The following is a 16,013-nucleotide window of genomic DNA, read 5'->3' on the forward strand; positions in this document are numbered from 1 at the left end:
TCATGTGCCCTCCTCAATGTCCATCATATGACACAGCTTGCATTTTTATTTTACATTTACAAAGTTTCCCTCCTCTAAGTTCCTAAATTTATTCTAAAAATTTAAAACTTTTCCTTTCCCGTTTAAATCTTTAATCCATCCCATATTGGTTTTTCTATGAGGAAGTTATCTGATTTCATCTTTCCCATGTGGATAACAACCTGTCTCTGCACTAATTATTGAGTTATTCTACAATACCATCTCTGTCACTTATCAAGTTGTCATACATGTGTACGGTAACTCAAGACACCTTGGGATCCTCCGATCTTTCCCACTAAGCTATGTGTTTATCCTTGTGTCACATCAAACCATTTTGCTATTTGTAGGGCAAGTTCCCCATCTTATTATTCTTCAGAAATTGCTTAGCTGCTCTTGGCCCTTTGCTTTTTCATGTTAGAATCAGCTTCTTAATGTCCATGAAAAATGATGCTGGCATTTTGAAGGGTAAGCCATCAAGTCTAGAGATCATTTTGGGGAAATTTGATATATTTAGAATATTGATTATTCCTACCCATAAATGCAGTGTGTCATACCACTTATTTGGGTCTTTAGAAAAATATATTTAGCAGAGTATAATTTTCTGCATAATTTTTTGTATAAAGTCCTGGTATATCTTTATAAATTTTATACTTGTATAGGTCTTTTAAGTTAAAAATTTCTAATTGTTGCTGGGGGATTCTATATTTTGGTGGTATGTCCCAACAGTCTTGATAAACATTTTCATTAATAATTTTACGTACATTTTTTTAAGTAGACACTTATATCCTCTACAGATAATTACAGTTTCTTTGTTTCTGTTCCTCACATCCTGTCATTTATTTTTCCTCCAGTGTAAGATGATTAGTGGAGATAGCAAACTTCCTTGTTTTATTACAGATAAAAAGGGAATGTTTTTGAGCACTTGGGTGGCTCAGGCAGTCAAGTGTCTGCCTTTGGCTCAGGTCATGATCTCACATTCTTGGGATTTAGTCCCATGTCTGGGGAGTCTGCTTCTCCCTGTCCCTCTGCCACTGCCGCCTACTCATGCTCATTCTTACATGCATGTGTGTGCTCTCTCTCTCTCTCTCAAATAAAAAAAAATTGTTTTAATAAAAAAAGAAAAAAAGAAACGCTTTTAACATTGTACCTTTGAGGAAGGTATCTTCAGTAGTTATTTATTGCCGTTGTTGTTTTGTTTTGTTTTACATAAACTTTATCAGGCAAAAGAAGTTACTTTTAATTTCTAGAAAAGCTTTGTTTTTAATCATAAAGGGGGCTCAATTTTGTCAAACTTTGCTCCTGCATCTAATAGGTTGATGAGATGATTTTTTTTTCCCTCTTCAATCTGTTAATCTGGTAATTTATGTAAATAGGTTTTCTTGCTGTTGAATCAACTTTGCTTTCTTGAAATAAAACCAACCTAATTATGGTATGTAAACATTTTTATCCATTATTGGGTTCCATTTTCTAATTTTGATTGAGGGATTTGATTTGATTTAGGAATTTTTTCAGTTACATGCTTGAATAAGATGGGTCCACATTTGGCTTTTTAAATATTGTCTGTTTAGATGTCAGGTTGCAAGAACTTCAGAAAGTGAGTCGGGGAGTGTTTCCTCTTTGAACTTGTGTGGAATTTGAAACTATCTGTTCCATTATGAAAAAATTTTTAATCTTATCATCAACTCCCATAATAGTTAATAGGTCATCCAGGTTGTCTGTTTTTTTTTTTTTAATTTTGTTTATTTATTCATGAGAGACACAGGGAGAGAGAGAGGCAGAGACACAGGCAGAAGGAGAAGCAGGCTTCATGCAGGGAGCCTGACGTGGGACTCGATCCCGGGTCTCCAGGATCAGGCCCTGAGCTGAAGGCAGCACCAAACTGCTGAGCCACCCAGGCTGCCCAAGTTTTTTGTTTTTCTTGTATCATTTTTAATAATTTATATTTTGCTAGTACTTATCGATTATGCCTGCTTTGAAGTTTATTAAGATAAAATTATTGCTGGGGTCTCTTATTTTTTTTATTGCTTAAACCTCTGCTGAATCTGCATTTGTCTGTTTTCCCATTTCAATTGCTTTTTAAAATTTGAGTCTTCTGTCTTGCTTGGGATTTTGTCAATATTGCTAGAAGTTTATTAATTTTTTTATAGTTTTCAAGAAACTGATTATGGGTCTTATCCTCTTCTTTTTCTTATTTTTGCCTTTATTTTTAAATCCATCTATTCTTTCTGATTGCTTTGGAGTTTATTTGCTTATACTTTTTCTAATTTGTTAAGTGGGATGATTAGCTCATTTGTTTCCCTCTCATCTTTTTTTTCTTTTCTAACATTATCATTTAAAGCTATAAAGCTATAAAATTCCTCCTAAAAAGCAATTTAACTACATCTCACACTTTGTAACATAGTATTTTTATTATCACTCAGTTCTAAGTATTTTTAAATTTTTCTTTATGAGTTTGTCTTTATGAAGTCATAAGTTATTCAGAAGTTTGTTTTTTAATTCTAAACATTCACAGCTTTTATTGTGTAGGCCAGTGACGTCCAATTCTAGTACATGTGCCATCACTGTCACCTGTCACAACTACACCTGATATCCTGACTCAGCCCCTGCATCTTTTCCACTAAGCCCTTTAGTCTTCCCCACACAGCACTCTAGGTAACCATAGCCAACCAATCCGAGCTGGAACGTTGAGACGGAAACTGTTGAGCATCCCTGCCATAGACTGGAGAGACATTCAGGCCTGGTACATGCAGGAGCCGCCAGGCTTATATTTGTGCTTAAGGAAAATGACTGATCTCAAGACAGTAAAAAAGACCCATTTTCCTTAGCCCTAGGATACTTTATTTTCAATCTCAGAGAAACAGATGCATCAATTTAACTCAAAAGGCACTTACTGAGTAATTACTATGTCTAAGACAGTGGGCTGTAAATAATGAACAAAACTTGCTGCCCTCCAGACATTTACAGTGAGCCTGGTAACGTGAAGTCTTTCACTCAGAAAGCCTTGTCAGGGCATTCCCTGTGCCTGGCACCGCTTCTCTCGTGTGTGATCTCATTTCTAGCAACTCTGGGAGTGAGCTAGTGTTATCTCCACTTCACAGATAACAAAACAAGACTTAGAGAAATGAAGCAGCTCACCCAAGATTGCCCAGCCAGTATTAGAGCTGAAACTCAGAGCCACACTGATGTGGCATGGTGCCGTGATGCTGCCTTGCAAAAGATTACAGGGTTTTTTTTTTCCCTCTCCCATTTTGTCCACATGCTCAGCAATTGGAGAGTGGGATGAGAATTGATGGATATGCAGTCAATTCCCTTTTCTACTACGAAAAGTACATCCAATCTTCAAGCTGCTCTAAATTACATCATGGTTAGTTGACTCAAAGAATCTTGCTTTGGGGGCCTGTTGTCTGTTTTCCTTATCTCTCCAGGATGCTTTGGCCAACCAAGCAGAATGCTTATCTTGCAGCTTTAGGGCTTTGAAAAAATGTATTCTGTTGTGCTGAGCATCCTTCCCTGGGGTCCTATGTGACACATATAAATCCATACTGCCCAAGGCAGGGAAGCAGCCAGAGTCCCTGTGTGCTGTGGGTAAGACAAGGCTGTCCACATGCATATATTACCCCATAGTTCCCATGGCCCAGACACTGGCTATAGGCGTCCCCTGCTACCTGAAAACAGAGCATGCCTATGAAACCTTTCAATAGCATACATCAAAGAAGCAGTTAACATTCATTAATATGGATATTTTTTTTTTAGCATTCCCAGACCCAAAAAATAACCTCTCGGCTTTTCTGATACCTTAGGACATATCTTGCTAATGGATGCACAAAATAAATCGAGATAAAGCCCAGATGCTCACAAACACAGTTCAGAGTTCTGGCAGTTTGATGCTGAGATGCTGAGTGGTTCCCGGGGAAGGGGCTGGTGGGGCCACTCTCCCTGCCCAGGGTGCATCCTCCCTCTACAATGCCTCACAGCAAAACAAACATGGAACACTGCTTTCACTTGTTTCTCTTTTCCCTCAAAAGTACAAATCCTCTTTGGATTTCTTTCCATTAAGCAAAAACAGGTACTAATGTAGGCCTTTCCAAAAGCAAAGAAATGTCATGTGAATGTACAAACTGTGGGGAGTACGTGTATCTGATGAGCATGCACATGCTCTCCCATTTCATCTTTCATTATTAGAATGAGGTTTAGCAGCCCCATGTTACCAATGAGGATGGAAGACTCAGGGAATGTACATGATTTGCTCAAGGTCACACAGCCATTAGTAGAGGGATTGAGATTTAAACCTTTCTTTGTCAGACTCCGTCCTCTTTAAAGTAGAGACCCATGTTCCTACAGCATGTGCTACTCTGTTTCTGCACCTGTACCGGGAAGTAGAGTAGGAGATGATATCCAATAGGTATAGCCTTATACCCTGATGGGTTTTTTCTAAATGGAAAAAAAAAGATGCTATATAACTACTATAATAACTATGTTAGGATTTGTCCTCAGTCTTACAAATGTGATCCTCAGACCAACAGCCTCCACTTGACTTGAGAGCTTATTAGAAATGCAAATTCTCACACCCCACCTCATACTTACACAGTTTAACAAGAGCCCCAGATGATTTGTGTATACACTGAATTTTATGATCTAAGACACTGGAAGGCTGATTAAATGGCTTTCCTTCCATTGACAACCAGCTCTTCAATTGTATGTAGAGCCAGCCTCAGAGGCCTAGGCATGGTGCTTGTGTGCCCTTCGTTGCATCTCAGAAAGAACAGCCGCAAAATCCCATTCCAGAGGAAGATACTCCTGATTAACCAGTTTGACTCATCTGTATTTTCTTTCCTTCCTCTCCTTTCTTACCCATTGACTGGTTGTTTGATTCATAGATTTATCTGCCTCTTGTCTCTTCCTTCAGTCCACCCCCAACATAATGTTTCTTAAATTCAAACATAGGTATGCAGATTCCTGCTTGAAAATCATCAGTGGCTCCCTGTTGTTGGCACAGTAAAGTCTCCACTTCTTTGGCCTGCCATTCATTGCCTTCCAAATCTGGTGCCATTTACTCTTTTCAGATTCATTGGTTCCCCGGTATCCTACTATATACCCGCTAGCATGTGGCTACCCTGGTTGCTCACAGTCCTCAGAATCCCGTGTGTCCTGTTAGGGCACAACGACACCACCTATCCTGCACCTTTCCTTGCCCTGCTTTGTGAAATAGCCCTGGCGGCAATCTTCTCTCCCAACTTACTGTCATGAAAGTATTTCTTGGTCTGAGAAGAAAAGGTATCTCACAGGGCTACCACAAGGCTCACAAAAGAGGCGTAAAGCTCCTATGTGATCATCAGTGCGAACAAATGGAAGAAAAGGGAGGAAGGGGGAAGGAGGGGAGGAGGGAAGGAAGGAGGAACAGCAATCAGCTAATGTTCTGGCCTCCTGGGCGGTGAGCTCAGTGTACAGGAGGCAGTCCATGGGGGCCTTGAGTCCCAGACAAAGCCCAAGTGGAATTTTACAGGCAGCTGTGTGATTTGGAAATGTTCAAGTGTACTAAGCCTGTAGTCTTGGGGAGCATTTGTCCTGAGAATTGCAGGGAGCATTTTCCACTCTGATAAATAACTAAGGAGACACTCAGACATTCCTAAGTACAAATAGTTGACTGGAGAACACTTTCCAGGGGGATTAGCACCCCCAGGTGCACATTGGGTTTCAGAAATGGACCAGCTAGCTAATGCTGAAGGCAAGGCCAGTGCTCACAGGAGACTCCAGAGTCGCTGGTAGGGAGCGTGTAGCTCTGGCTGACCCAGATTGCTGGGGTTTCCAGCACTCAGGGATGTGACCAGGGAGGAAAGGAAGGAGCTGAGTGTGGCCAGAGTCCCAGCCTCTGTGTCAGGCTGCACAAGCAGAAGATGCCTTGGCAGGTACTCTTTATCCAGTCCTAGGGCAGATTCTGCTAACCCATTCCTGTGCTCCTTCCTGCCCTGCCCAGACTCCAACTCAGAGTCCTTCTCACAGAGCCCACCAACAGCCACTGCAAAGGATCTGAGTTAGAAAAAAACAAAAAAAACAAAACTGTAAAATCTGAGATGGTCTTGTATTGGTCAACATTGTCCAATAGAACCATCTGGGAGATGGAAATGTTCTATGGTGTGCACTGCTCAATGCAGTAGCCACTTGCCGTGTGTGGCCACTGGGCCCTTGAAATGCAGCTAGTGTGAGAAAATAAATGTTTACTCTTGGTTCATTTTAATTGATTAAAAGTTAAATTTAGGGACAGCTGCGTGGTTCAGCTGTTGAGCATCTGCCTTTGGCTCAAAGCGTGATTCCGGGGTCCGGGGATCAAGTACCGCATCGGGCCTTGATGGAGGAGGATCCTGCTTCTCCCTCTGCCTCTGTCTCTGTCTCCCTCTGTGTGTCTCTCATGAATAAATAAGATCTTTAAAATAAAATAAAATAAAAGTTAAATTTAAATTACCACTTTAAAAAATATATAGATATCCAGCATCTGTTTGGTGAAAGAAACTCTGATTTCCTCATTATTTACCCTGGCACCTTTGTGGTTTTCCTCATTCTTGACTCTGCTAGAAGTTGCTATTTAAACCCACCATGACTTTCTGAGTCTTAGCCTGGCTATTTAAATTTGAATTGATATAATTAAATAAAGTAAGGATTCAGTCTCTCAGTTTCACTAGCCATGCTCCAAGAGCTCACTGCCTTATTGCAGCTGTATCTGTGTGAGAGTTTTGGACATTTCCCTGATCACAGAAAGCTCTCCTGGACAGCGCTGGTCTAAACCAATGGTCTCTAGTGTGACCACAGGCCTCAAGCTGTGAGGGAACAGAAGTATGATCACAGTTATCCAAGTGGTGGAATCCTCCAGACCAGGATCTATAAGGCCTGACTATGCCCAGCAGATGCCACAGCACATGGGGACGCCCATGGTGGCTTGCTCACCCTACAGCCCTCCATGCTAGCAGTCCCAGAGGTGCTGTTTTAGGGGAGCCATCATACTTCCCCATGGGACAGAGGAGGAAACTGAGGCTCAGACAAATTAAGTAACTTACCTCAGGCTGTGATGGTAGAGGAGGAGTCAGACCCAGGTCTGATTCCTAAGTCTGTCCAGTCTGCATGCCATCCCTGGAATGCTGATCAGAGAGAAAACCTTTAGACAGAATGACTCCACTACCACTTCAGTCCACCTTTGAATCATTCAACCTACTGAAGGGTCATTTGGGAGTCCCACTCATAGCCTATCTGTACAAAGCTAAAAATACATTTTTATGATGATCCACAGGTTCAAAGCATGAAGCCTAGAGTGGGGAAGCCTTAACAATAGCAATAACAAAAAGGTGGCCCTTGAAGACAAAAAGCCGTATAATTAATATTCCAAGGCAGAGAGAACACTATAGAATTGCTATGCACAGAAGAGGGTCTGTAACTTCTTTGATAACTAGTATAAATGATAATAATAATAATAATAATAATAATAAAAATAATAATGTATGAGCTTCCTATTGTTGTTATACCAAATGACCACCAACTTAGTTGCTTAAAACAAAACAAAGTTATTTGCTTAAAGTTCTGGGGGTCAGAGGTCTTAAAACCAAGGTATCAGCAGAGCTACCTTCTTTCTGTAGGCTCCAATTCCTTGTCTTTTGTAGCTTCTGGTAGCTTCCTGCATTCCTTGGCTCATAGTCCCATCCTCCAATTTCAAAACTAGCTGTGTAGCATCTTCCAGTTGTTCTCTGCTTTCACCACACCACCTTTTCTGGTCCCAACTTTTTCAACTCCCTTCCATAAGGACCCTTGTGATTACATTTGGGGATCACCTGGATAATCCAAGACAATCTCCCTATCTCAAGAACTTTAACATAATCTCATCTGTGAAGTCTCTTTTGCCGTGTAAGTTTCCAAGGGTGAGGGCATGACATATTTGAGGGGAGGATCATTATTGAGTTTCCCATAAATAATAACTCATACTACTTCCCTTAATCAAGTGCTTCCACTGCTGAGAACACTGAACCAAGATTATTCTTCATCCACTCAGCAACCCTACAAGTAGTAGGATTAGAGAGAGAGTCCTCTATCATCACTCACGTAGTAAGTCACAGTACAGGGATTTAAACCTTGGCATCACTTCCCAAGTCCACCTGATTTTTTTCTCTTACCAGGTTATCAACATGGAGAACTTCCTAAGTACTAAGCATTAGACCAGCACCTGCATGATCTCATTTGCATTGCATCTTCTCTTCACCCTGACACGGGGTCCTTCTATCTCCAGTTTACAGGTGAGGAAACAGGTTCACAAAGGGGAAACAATTTACAAGATCAGAAAACTCAGCCATGACAGAACCTGATGACTCTGAAGCCCTCTGCTTCTTTCCTGGATGCCATAGGCTCCTTCCCTACAGCTTATGATGGCCCCAGTTGGCCCCAGGTCCCAAGATGGATGGCCCACCATGGACTCAGGCACACCATCTTCATCTCAGCCAGTCTTTAGGTGCCAGAGCAGAGAGGCTGTCCATGGCTTGCCACCAGCTTGTATTTATCAGCTGGAATGGTTTTACATTCTACTTGCTAAATTGGATTTCTTTCTGAAAAGGCTAAGGCGGCAGATAAAAGCAGATTTTATGACCATCCAATCAGAGGAAGCTGAATTTCATTTGAGCAGGTGAGACTGGATGTCTTTCAGCCGTCTCTTTTAAAACCTGGGGGAAGCACTTAGATGTCGAGGCCAATTCATCAGGCTTTAGGAGGCTTTTTTATTAGTCACTTACAGCAAACATTTTCTCCTTTACAGATGGTTACCTAATGCAACAAAAGTCTCCATATAGGCTCAATGCCAGGCTGAAACTTGGAAAGCATGGGCAGGATGTGAATGACAGCATCTCATTCCAAATCAAGGATGAGAGAATTCACAAAGGCACCAGGGTAAGTCAAAGGAGAAAGAGACTTTCCAACAAATCGTGCTGGAACAATTAGATGCCCACATGGGAAAAATGAATGTGAACACTCAATTCGCACCATATACAAAAATCAACTCAAAATTAATCTTAGATTTCAATGTAAAGCCTAAGGCCACAAGACAAGAAAACTAGAGAAAATGTCTGTGACCTTCGTTTAGGCAAACATTTTTTACAGAAGATAGGACACAAAGAGCAAAAGTCATAAAAAAAAGAAACTCATCACATGGACTATATTAAGATTAAAAACTTCTGCCCTTCATAAAGCACTGTTAAAAAAATGAAAAGACAAGCCACAGACTGGGAGAAAGTATTTGTGAAACACTTATCTGATACTTGGCTGTGTCCAGAACGTATAAAGAACTCTTACAGCTCAATGATTGGAAGATAAACACTATTCAAAAAATGGGTAAAAGATTTGAACTGACACTCATTCAAAGTAAAGATACAGATGGCAAAATAAGCACATGAAAAAAATGCTTGCCATCATTAACCATTAACTAAACTCAAATTAAAACCACAGGGGTATACCTCTGCACACCTATTAAAATGGTAAATGCAAACAAACAAAAGCCATCAATACCGCTATGGTCTAAATGCTTGTATCCCACCCTCCCACCCCCCCACCCCCCTGCCCTCAAAATTCCTATGTTGAAATCCCAAAGGGGATGGGATTAGTGGGGTGGGGTCTTTGGGATATGATTAAGTTATAAAAGTAAAGTCCTCATGAATGGGATTAGTGCTTTCATAAAAGAGCTCTTACAGAGCTCCCTCACACCTTCCACCCTGTGAGGACACAAGGAGAAATCTTCAACCCTGAAGAGGGCTCTCCCCAGACCATGGTAGCACCCTGATCTCAGGCTTCCAGCAATAAATTTCTGTTGTTTTTGAGTCATCCAGTCAGTGGTACTTCCTTAGAGCAGCCGGAATGGACTAAGACAAACACCTTGTAAGAATGTAGAGCAATTGGAACTGAAATACATCACAGGCAGGAATGCAAAATGGTACATCCAGCCACTCTGGCAAAACGACTGGCAATTTTTTATATAGTTGCACACCAATTGTATGTATGACACAGCAATTTTAGTCTAGATGTTTACCCGAGAAAAATGCTCTGCCCACAAGAAACCTGTATACAAATGTTCACAGGAGTTCTATCCCTATTCATCAAAACCTAGAAACAACCCAAATATCCTTCAACTCATGAATAAATGTCTATCCAATGAAATATTATTAAGTTATAAAAGGGGATCCGCTACTAATATATGCAACAGCACGGATGATTCTCAAAACACATTATGCTAATTGAAAGAAGCCAGACACAAAAGGCTCCGTGAGATACGATTTCATTAATATGTTACTTGGAGACAAAAACAAAACTATGGGACAGAAATCAACTGAGTGGACTGGATGAGGAGTAGGGGAGGGGAGGAGAGGCCACTGACTGCAAAGGGGCACTGGGGAACATTCTGGAGTGATGGAAATATTCTATACCTGGGACTGTGGTAGCGGTTACAGGATTCTAAACCTTTGTCAAAATGCAATGAATGGCACATCTAAGAAGGGTAAATTTTACTCTTTGTAAATTAAATCTCAATAAACCTGACTTTGAATAAAAGGAATGAAAGAATTCAAATCCTACTTTTCCCCCCTTCCCAATAGCAACATGTAAAAGTTCTAATGGGGATGAAAATAACAACATTGGCACAATTATTCCAATTGTAGAAATTTATGCTGTAGCCCACGCATTTAATAGTGAGCATCAGAGTCCTGTATTCTCCAGAGCACAAAGCTTCTGAAATTAGATAATCTTTCCCTTATCTTCTATTCCTATCATGAAAAAAAAAGAACTTTCATTTTCCAAAACATCTTTTTTCTCTAGAAAAATATTTTATTTCTTTATACCCTATTTCAACCCCAAAAGGAATAGAAGCAGCTTACATGAATGCTTTCAATAAAGCAGAGGTTATAAATAAAAAAAAACAGGACCGAAGAAAATATGCATCCCATGAGAATGTCAAGAACAGCAAAGAAGTTGGGGTGTGGATGTGCAGATCATGAGCTTAACACACTTAGTCATGAAGCCATGAGTTTCCTGATGGCCACAGGAGACAGAAAGGGACCGGAAAAATTAATTAGCCAAATAATTTACAAAGCACAGAACCAGAAATGGGAGAAAATGTTATCACGGCAAGACCAAACACCAACAGTACCCCAGCAGCTTCCTCCATTTTTAACTGGCTTTGGTCTGGGAAAGAGGTAACTCAGCTGGTTAATCGACCTGCAACAAACATGGTTTCAGATAGAAATTTCTCCAGCTCTAATGCTTGCTTCTGGGTCACCATATTGCTGTTCAGGTGGCCTCTTTCCCTCTGGCCAGATTGTTCCTAGGAGAGAAGAAACATGTGATGTAGTTTTGGAACCTCGGTGAGATCTGGAGCTGATGGCCAAACGGAATCCTTAAGACATCTTTGGTCAAAAATGGTGATTTTATAAAAACATGGGGACAGGACTGGTGGAAAGAAAGAGCTGCTGCCTGGGGGGTGTGCACAGTGGTTGATTATATACTTGGGACTTGGGAGAGGTAAGGAAAAAGGGAGGTGTTCAAAAGGACTTTGATATACTTAAGAAGAGTCTCAGGATACTGGAGGCCTTGCTATCTTTTTTTTTTTTTTTTTAAGATTTTTTATTTATTCATGACAGAGAGAAAGGCAGAGACACAGGCAGAGGGAGAAACAGGCTCCATGCAGGGAGTCCAATATGGGACTCGATCCTGGGACTCCAGGATCACACCCCAGGCCTAAGGCGGCGCTAAACCGCTGAGCCACCGGGGCTGCCCGCTATCTTTAATCTAAGGTTGTTTTTTCCTCTAGTAAAGCATTTACTTTAAGACAGTTGGAAGTTTCCTGGAGGAGCGTTACACTCTGCCTGCCTCAAGTATTTGTCTTTTTTTGTTGTTGTTTACTTCCCCTTCTACCTTTATTTCCCATGTCACTGTGGAGGATAAAGTGGTGTTGGGGCTCCAGGAAATTGAGTTATGGGTCTCTGGAAGTTCGGCTATTGATAAGAATGCTTTTTCCTTGTAAATCACTAAGACATTGTTGAACTTATAGGGACTCCTGTCTTGCAGGACTGTGATCTCTATTAGTTAACCATTTGTTTTTCCCTTCCCTTAGTTTTAGGGCAGCCAGGAGTACCTGAGGAATGTCACATAGATCCCACTTGGTGGGAGGAGGGGTTGAGGAGTGTCAGCTTGTGCTTTGTTCTCAGCTCGCCTTCTGCTCCCTCATCAGCATGGACTCCAAAAAGAACCCTGGCAAAGAAGCTGACTGGGATCTGGGTCTCGGTCCTTATCTGGGCACTGACCAATGGCTCGTGGATTTGTACAGGATTTGTGCCTCAGAGTCTTTGTGTAAAATGGGCATACCTAATTTAGGAGCCCCACATGATTGTCATGATAATTTGTTAACAGCTATGAAAATATTTTGTAAACTGTCTGACAAGTGAATGTCCTATTATGGGTTGAATTGTGTCTACTTAAAAAATGTTGAAGTCTTAACCTGCACTACTTGTGAAAGTCACCTCACTTGGTGATAGGGTCTTTGCAGACAGTCAGGGTAAGGTAAGCTCATTGAAGTGGGCATGAATCCAATATGACAGATGTCCTCATAAAAAAGGAGAAATTTAGACACATAAGAAAGAGATGGTGTGACGATATAGGAGACAGTCACCTACAAGCCAAGAACGCCTGAAACTACCAGAAGCTAAAAGAGAGGAACAAGATCAGATTCTCACTCACAACCCTCAGAGGGAGTCAACCCTGCCAACACCTTGATCTTGGACTTCTAACCTCCAGAACCCTGAGGCATGAAATTTCTGTTGTTGAAGCTGCCCTGTTTGTAGTATTTCACTATGGCAGCCTGAGGAAGTTGCTATGGCTCCAAATGTTGCTTCAGTGCCAGCCCATGAGCAACTTGCCAGTGGTCTGAAGAAAATCGAGAAAAGAAAGGACAGTGTAGGAAAGTCTTTATAATTCTAAACTTGCTCCACTTTTTTTTTTTATCATCATAGATTATCCTTTTGTCATACTATATGATAGGGTTATTATTCTGTCATCACTTGGAAAAATGAATGTTTTCTTTATTTTTTTTTATTACTCCAAGAAATCTACAGGTGTAGAAAGCACTGGATTAAATTCCCACTGTTCAACTCCCTCTTTCAGTGATCCCAGATGAGCAGTAGGACACGGTAGAAGGCAAAAAAAAAAGACATACCTCCACTTGAATATGACCTCCAGACAGCAAGGACCTCAAAGCACTTTTCTTTGTTACAACTTTGAGCACAGATCCTAGAACATAGATGTGCTCTGTGATTCTGACTGATGGGTCAGTAAGTTAGTCAGGTGGAAAGTTGTTTCTTAACTAAAGGGGGGTATTACACTCTGAGGATGCACCAGGAATTCCAGGAATGGACACCTGCTGAGAGGGCTGTCCCTCCCCCTGCCAGGTCATCAAGGGACCTTGATCATCAGTCATGGGCATCTTTTTCAGAACCCTTCTCAACATGGCATTCCAAGCAGCCACTATCAATGGAACTGGGCACGAGGTAAGTCCAATCTCTTACCTAAATACCCAAGTAACAAACGCCTCTGAAACTCCATGAACCTGGAAAGTACACTGAAGTCTCAGGACTTGCTCCTCCAAATGGAATTTCTGGCTCTCTCTCACAAGCTGGACCACTAATAAGAAGCTCCTTCCCAAAGGCATGCTCCCCTTGGGTATAGAGGAGAATATGTCCCTTTGGCCATTTTCTCCAATGGCCTTGAAGCCATCCCTTGCTGTTCAGGTAGTGGGACCAGAGCTCAAACACCTCCTGTGTCTTCTATGATATATGGTCTGTGCAGGTGGGCATCTCCACAGAGCATCTGTCAAACAATCAAGGTTCAATCTATGTCAGTCTCATTCACTGTATCCTGAAGACTGAACCCCTGGAAAAAAAAAAACTGAGGCAACATGACCTGCCCACCCACACCTCTCACACCAACTATCCTTCTGATTAGATCTGGTGTATTAGTTTCCTATGACTGCTGTCACAAATGATAACAAACATAGTAGAAATGTACTCTCTCACACTTCTGCTGGCTAAAAGTCCAAAATTAGTTTCATTGAGACAAAATCAAAATGTTAACAGGTTTGCGCTCCCTCTGGGGTCTCTAAGGAAGAATCCAGTTTTTGCCTCTTCTTGCTACAGGAGGCTGCTGCCTTCCTTGGTTTGCAGCTGCTCATTTCATTCTTCCAGGGGACTGTCTTCAAATTCTGCATTGTGGTCACATCATCTTCTCCTCTTCTGCTTCAACTCTCCCTCTGTTGCTCTCTCATAAGGATATATTTCATTGTATTTAAGGCCAATCTGGATAATCCAGGATAATCTCCCCAGCTCAAGATCCTTAGCACCTTTTTTTGCCATATAATGTAATATTTATAGGTTTTAGGAATCAGGTCTTGGATCTTTAGGGGGGCATTTTCAGCATATCATTCATGGCTTTAATTCTGTAACCCACCCCAGACATGCCCATTTTGGTAAATGCAGTTGAGGTATTAGAATCCACAAGTTATAGGGGACCCATCATGCTCAGGTTTGGGGTAAGGATGGTGTTCAGTGATGAAGCTACAAGACTGGTAAATGAAAAGAACAAAACCAAATTGCCACTGGGCTTGTCTGGCAGATAAGATAGGGTCAAAGGTTTGCTCAAATCCCAGCATTCATGGTCCAGAGAGAAAGAAATTTAATTCTCCTTCTCAACAGAGTCCAGATTTGCTTTAGGATCTCCCCTCCCCCAAGCCAAGACCTTGGGCAACCTCTGCCCTTTAAACTGCAGGGACTGTGTTCTGATTAACCCAGGCTAATCTAGTGAAATATTGTCATGAGCATGTGGCAGATTACTGGTCCATTAGGATAGGGAGGAGCATCTCCTATAGAATTTTGCAAAATGGTTCCTTGCTCTTCCAAAGGGACACGAAGAAGGCCTGGACTTCTTTCTTCTCTGAACATGGTTGTGTATCATCATGCCTGGAAGTGTTTTACCACTTAGCGTGCATTTGGAGGGCCAATGTAAAAACAACTTTCACTTACCGAAAGTGGCAGAGTGGAGGGTGGCAAGATATTGATCTTCAATTCAATAACTGAGCTACCAAATTAGCCAACCCAGAGAGAGCTGCCTCCCTTCTAGAGTTCTTATGAGGTGAGATATAAATTGCCTTATCACTGAATTTGAATTGGAGTCAAAAGTATCTTAAGTCTCCTCTGTCCAAGATCCGATAATACTTAGTCAAACCCACTTTTCCTTCCAGCAACAGAAATAGAAGAATGATCAATGTTATACATAGAAGCTTATATTAGATTTGAATCAGGGTCCATTTTTATGTAACAAATCAGAGAAAATTGCATTTACCAAAACTCCTCTTAGAAAGTGATCACTATTTTAGTGGGAAAATAGTCTGGTAAGTGAGGTCACAGCAGAGAATGTGAAGCATTTGAGCTTGAACAGAACAGAGAGAGTATTATTTGTGCTTAGAAGGGCATCAGTGGTAGAAATAAGAGGAGAAAAGGAGGGAAGGGAATGAGGAGATGGCGGAAATCTAGGAACTGCATGCTGTCACACCTTCCGCTGGACAGTCCTCACATCTGCCCACTCCAGTACAGCGTCCAAAAGCCACATAAAGTGGACCACATATACAAACTAGTGACAGAGCTGATTGTGGCCTCTAGGGATTATAGGGTGAAATAAGTGAAATAACAGCACACAAGAAAGCAGGTGAATGAAGACAGAAAGAATCACAAGTATTTCCCCATGAACTGCCCCCAAATCACAAAGAGACATCTAGTTCCCTAAGTTAGACTTTAGCGTTGCCATCTCAGCAATATAGCCCCAGGCTATATCAGGCTCACATGACTACTTATGTTACCATTCCTAATACCTGTGTCTATACCACAAATCACACTGGGCTATCTGGCCCAACCACTCCCAAATTTTGGGTCCCCAGTACC

At 41.4% G+C, this 16,013-nt stretch overlaps 1 long non-coding RNA gene across 1 annotated transcript; it reads left to right on the top strand.

Annotated features, from left to right (window-relative positions):
• Positions 1-8,174: 8,174 nt before the first annotated feature.
• On the top strand, positions 8,175-10,584 carry LOC140598461 (uncharacterized). The gene is made up of 2 exons (XR_012000889.1): positions 8,175-8,291; positions 8,804-10,584. It is a non-coding gene; the product is annotated as an uncharacterized lncRNA (long non-coding RNA).
• The last annotated feature ends 5,429 nt before the right edge of the window (positions 10,585-16,013 follow it).

Source organism: Vulpes vulpes, chromosome 4 (assembly GCF_048418805.1).
Source record: "Vulpes vulpes isolate BD-2025 chromosome 4, VulVul3, whole genome shotgun sequence".
NCBI lineage: Eukaryota > Metazoa > Chordata > Mammalia > Carnivora > Canidae > Vulpes > Vulpes vulpes.